This window comes from Balaenoptera ricei, chromosome 3 (genome assembly GCF_028023285.1).
Source record: "Balaenoptera ricei isolate mBalRic1 chromosome 3, mBalRic1.hap2, whole genome shotgun sequence".
NCBI lineage: Eukaryota > Metazoa > Chordata > Mammalia > Artiodactyla > Balaenopteridae > Balaenoptera > Balaenoptera ricei.
In genome coordinates this window covers 34,828,481-34,834,480 of record NC_082641.1, presented here as the reverse complement: position 1 = coordinate 34,834,480, position 6,000 = coordinate 34,828,481, and the positions used below count along the sequence as shown (strand labels likewise).

The window sequence follows — 6,000 nt, the reverse complement described above, 5'->3', positions numbered from 1 at the left end:
CTCAGTACAGTATAGGAGAAAGAAAACAGACCTGTATTCTCGGTCTGACTTGCTTTGGTCTTTGGTAAGTTATTACCATGCATGTTAAAGCATGTTATCTTGGAGTACTGCCTCCCTGCTCTGCTTCTACGAATCTTTATACCCACTGAAATAATCACTCCCCGCCACTTGGTGAAAGTTTAATTTTTCTGAAGAATATTTGTTTTAGCCATTTTCCATATTAAGGATATAATTAGTATTTTTAAAGGAGTTTTCTACTGTTTTGAAAAAAAGTTTGAATAACATTTATTTTACAAATAAGGAAACAGTTTCAATGAAGTAAAGTGACTTGTGGAAAGTCACCTAGCTGGTTATTGCAGAATCAAGAGTAAAATAGGTCTCCACATTCTCAATCCCTAGTTTTCTTTTTTCCTTTTTTTCTATTGCACTATTTTGTTTCACTTCACCTTAGCATAGTTACCCATATTAGCAAATCTCAAGCTATACTGTGAACCTTTCATAGAATCATAATTGTCATTAGATGTAAAGAACCCATTTGACCATTGCTATTTTAAGTCTTTCCAGATTAAATATTTTATTTGGTTTTGCTGGGATACAGAAATAATTTTTTCTGTAATAAAGTTGTATCTAGTAATCTTACTAAATTCATTTGTTAATTCTAATATGTATCTGTAACTCTTTTTGGATTTTCTATGTACACAATCATTCTGTCTGTAAGTAATACCATTTTCTTTACTTTCTTTTCAGTGTAATACCTTTTTTTTCCTTTCTTGTTGCACTGGATAAGATCTCCAGTACAGTATTGAATAAAAGTGGTGATAACGGGCATCTCTGTTCTGGCCTTAGGAAGAAAAGCTTCAATATTTTCCCACTAACTATGATATTAACTACAAGTGTTTTGGGTTTTGTTTCATTTACTTTATTCTACCTTATACCATTTATAAAAATACAGTGTAACTATAGAGAACTAAAGAGGATTTCTGAAATATAGAACTATAGGATTAACTGAAGAAAATTTAGGACTATATCTGTGACTTTATATTTCTTAAACAAAATGATTTCTTAAGCAAAAGAAAAACAATCCAAAGCAAAAATTATTAGGGAAAAATAGACAAATTAAATTACATTAAAATTAAGATTCTCTCATCAATCAAAGATACCGTAGATAAAACTAACACCTAGGTGACAGACTGAGAGAAGAGAGATCTGTAAAATCCAAATCTTACAAGACACTAATATCTAGAATGTACGAGGCACACCTGAAAATCAGGCAACAAAAGCATAAAGGAGCTCAATAGGAAAATAATCAGAGAATATGAATTGTTAATTCACAGATAGAAAGCCATAATGTCTGGTGAGAATGGGATACTGAAGTTCACTACTGATCAGAGACATGCTACTTAAACAAAGCTGAGATACCACTTTACATGCATCAGAGGTAATATCAGTAGGTTGGCTAACAAAACATGCTAGTAAGAAGTCCACATAGGCTGCTGGTAAGTGTGTAAACGTGTATAGTTTTTCTGAAGAGCAACCTGGAAGTCTTTAGGAATTTTCTCACAGGTTCACAAGGAAAGAGCAAATTGTGTTTATAACTGCAGAGAGTTGAAGCCAACAAAAATACCTGCTAAAAGAGTGGATAAATAAAATGTAGTTGATACAATGAATGTCTGTGTTCCATTAGATTTACACTGAATAAGGCTCAGAAGCATAATGTTGAAGAAAGTAAGAAATCAAATAAAACTTTTAGCAAAATACCATTTGTGTAAATTACAAAAATACACATGGAAAATGATACTTTGTATTTTTAGGATATAAGCGCATATATCTAAATAATCATATGTAAGGACAAACATGAAATACACTAACACATAACTAATCTGGGAAAAGAAATGAAACAAGATCATGGGGGAAAATAGTGAAATAAAGTAAAAGGTCTTGCACAGACCAATGACGATATGGTTCTATAAACTGTGGAATGTGATAAATTCTGTGCATTTAAATCTTTTTAAAAATATATGCTGTCACAAAATTATATATCATGTTTTATATTTTATATATATATATATACACATTCCTTTGAATGTGTATACTTACACAGAGAGACACATACACATACATATTATATGACTGGAAGTATTTACTCCAAATATTAATAGTGGTTTTGTCTGTTTATAAAAAATGATTTTACTTTTCCTCTTCATACTTTTCCACATTTTCTAAATCTTTCTCAATAAATATTATATAATAAGAAAAAATCTATATTTTTTAAATTAAATGGACAAATTCCTAAAGGGGAAGGCAATTTTAAACAATTTATTCTTTTTTTTTTTTTTTTTTAATATTTTATTTATTTATTTATTTATTTATGGCTGTGTTGGGTCTTCGTTTCTGTGCGAGGGCTTTCTCCAGTTGCGGCAAGTGGGGGCCATTCTTCATCGCGGTGCGTGGGCCTCTCTTGTTGCGGAGCACAGGCTCCAGACGCGCAGGCTCAGTAATTGTGGCTCACGGGCCCAGTCGCTCCGCGGCATGTGGGATCCTCCCAGACCAGGGCTCGAACCCGTGTCCCCTGTATTGGCAGGCAGATTCTCAACCACTGCGCCACCAGGGAAGCCCTAAACAATTTATTCTAAAAGGTTTTCGAAATGAAGTCAGAAACTTTTCAGTAGCAATACCTATTACAATATTCCTTGAATGGGAAAAATCATTGAAAAATCAGGACCCTGTGCAATATCTCACTCTGAAGAGTTGCAGGGTTACAGCTGATTGAAGTGATCACTTGCAAAGTCCAGAGTTTCTAGGGAATGTTTATTTTAACAGCACTCTAGGTGTTGTTAGATCTCTGGGACATGACCTTGCGTTAGTTAGCAATGGGGAAAAAAGACTTGTTTGGATTGTCTTATAAACCCTTTTCACTGTGAGTACCTATTGTTTCCTTAGCCATTGCAGATTAGTTCCCTGGATACCACAAACTCTGTTTAAGGTGAGTGACATAATGATCTCCTTTGTATTCTTAATATTTCAAAATCATAGATCATGTTTCTAACAGACTTACCCTTTCATGCATGAAAAAACATAAGAGCTTACAGCCATTTGTCTTTCTTTTAATATAAGATATAACTATTTTGCTTAATCCTCAAAAGAACCAAAATATTTATATTTCTTAAAGAAGTGTCCTTCCAGAGAGCTGTCTTGGTGAAATCAAGTTTTTCTATGAGCTAAGCTACAGTTAAAAGTAAAACAAACATACCCTTTAGCCAAAGACTAGTCATGTGCCAGAGCTCCCCAGCCTGCCCTAGCAGTGGTAAATATAATTTCTTGAGCTTCCAGGGCATGTGTGGAAGGAAAAAATAAGAAAAAAGAGATTCAAGACATTTACAAGAAGATGGAAAGGAAGAACCTGCAGTTGGGGGCAAACTAGAGCATCCTCTGAACCTGTCGGGTAAGATGTGCTGAACTGCCTTAGGGACAAATCATTCATGTAAGTCAAGGACGTGGGAAGGTGACAGGTCAGAATAAAATGGATTTCATCCTGTGCTAGAATTCTCCAAATGCTCACAAAAGCCATCTTCAATGGTTCAATGGGATCACTAATTTTTAGAGTTCAAGAGGGGATGACAATTATGAGAAAACTGCAGAACTGCTGCTCTTCTACTATGTTACTGCAGTGGAAGATTTTTCATAACTATCTTCCTCTATTCACTGAACATTCTTTTTGTTCCATGTTTATAAGAAAATTGTATGGTAATGGGTGTAATGCCTGCATGAAATTTTAGATATCTTCAAAATGCCTAGAGATGTTGAAAATTAATAAATAAGGAAGCATTTGATATTAGATGCTGGGCTATGCTAATAAAAAAATAAGAGAAATAATTCTTTTTATTTGAATGAAAATTATCATTTTAACATAAAACAATTTTTCCTTATAACAATAAAATGTTATAAAAAGAGAAGCTACCAATTAGCTCTTTTATTAGCATCTCCACAAATAAGAAGCTTTGGCATTACCATCTTCATTTTAGCATTTTCCAAATTGTCTCAGAATACTATAGCCAAAGAAGAGATCAGAATATTTTACATGAGTTCTGTTCTTGCAGTTTTTGATTATAATTGGAATAAAATCCCCCTATATTTTTCAAGCTTTTGGAAGTTAAAACAGATAGCGTCTGCTGAGAATTGAGAACTGGTAATCTCTTGTAATTCAACTTCTACCTATTGTTTTCAAGCTGATTCCAAAAAATACTTTAAGAATTTGTTTTCTCTACAATTGAATTATTCTGGAAAATATCTATCTGTTCAAAATTTAATAAGAAAAACAAACAACAACAAAAACCCCTCTTTTAAGTTTCCTTGCTGAAGCAGTTCCTATATGAGAAGATCCCAATTTGGGGGTGGGGGGATGGGATGGTGGTCTGTCTAGTGATTAACAGGGAAACTTCACATTGTTTAGGAGCCTCAGCTCCCAAGGGCCCTGAAGGTAGTTGAAAACCATTCAATCTCAACTTGGGTCCGATGTATAGGGTATAGGACTCATACTATGTATTTGGTCTGATCACAGCCTAATTTCTGGACACTCTTGTCCCAAAGTCTATGGTTCTGTGCTGCTGAAGAAAACCAGAAAAGGTGAGTTACATACCAGTGAAATAAAATTGACAGGCAAGTGCAGTGGTCTTTAAAGGAGCCTCTCTTTTTTATGATTGAAATAGCTTAGGGCCGTAGCAGCTTATCTATGAGTTGGATAAAAAAGCCTGGATAAAAATCATGGGGAGCATCTTCAGTTTCTCTCTACCCTCCCCAGACAATGATAATGAATTCTATTTCTTTTTATCTCATTCAATGGATACTCAAATGTGTGTCAATTCCACTTTAAATTGAAGGGTATATTCAGCCATATGTCAGTGGATTTAGTTGCTTTTATTCTAACATTTTTCTCTGAGCTTGTAGGACAGTTTAAAAATGCTTACTGACTTACATACTAAGTTAAGTAAGTCAGAAAGAGAAAGACAAATACCCTATGATATCACTTATATGTGGAATCTAAAATATGATACAAATGAACTTACTTACAAAACAGAAACAGACTTACAGACATAGAAAACAAACTTATGGTTACCCAAGGAGAAAAAGGGTAGGTGAGGGATAAATTAGGAATTTGAGATTAGCAGATACAAACTATTATATATAAAGTAGATAAACAACAAGGTCATACTGTATAGCTCAGGGAACTATACTCAATATCCTGTAATAAACCATAATGGAAAAGAATCTGAAAAAGAGTAAATATATATATATATATATATATATTCAGTTATGTATATATAACTGAATCACTTTGCTGTATGCCAGAAACTAACACAACATTGTAGTTCAACTATACTTCAATTAAAAATTTTTTAAAAATTTAAATGCTTACCGATTTATTATGAAGAAATGCTCTAACTTCTGAGCATAATGGAGAAAAAAATTTTTTTTTAGAGAAACAATTCTTATATCCGATCTCAAACTCTTGGCTTGAATGAAGATGTATAAAATGAGGAGACATTTTTTTAACTGAAGTATCCTTTCATCCAAATAAAAAAACATAAAGTAACATTAAAATATAATTTTAACTCATCCTCTGAGACTTTTGAGGGAGCCATATTTCAGTAGGGCAATTTGGCAAAATCTATCAATATTTTAAAATTCATATCATTTGACTGAGCCATTCTACTTCTAGGAATATTTGTTGGTCCCAGGATATACTACAAAAGTATGCTAAGATATAATATAAAGATGCTTATTGCATTACATATGTATACTAAATGTCTACAGTTAGAATAATGGTTAAATTCAGTGTAATACATCTATACAGTATAAAACTATGCAGTCATTAAAAATAATGAAGTAGATAGGACTTCCCTGGTGGCACAGTGGTTAAAAATATGCCTGCCAATGCAGGGTACACGGGTTCAATCCCTGGTCCAGGAAGATTCCCACATGCCATGGAGCAACTAAGCCCCT

The 6,000-nt window shown here is 33.4% G+C and overlaps 1 protein-coding gene across 1 annotated transcript in view; it reads left to right on the top strand.

Moving 5' to 3' along the window:
* Positions 1-3,357: 3,357 nt before the first annotated feature.
* Positions 3,358-6,000, top strand: part of C6 (complement C6) — a 92,138-nt gene continuing 89,495 nt past the window's right edge. The window contains exon 1 of the mRNA XM_059919258.1: positions 3,358-3,442. The gene's annotated coding sequence lies outside the window, so the exon portion shown is untranslated. The remainder of the gene's footprint in view (positions 3,443-6,000) is intronic.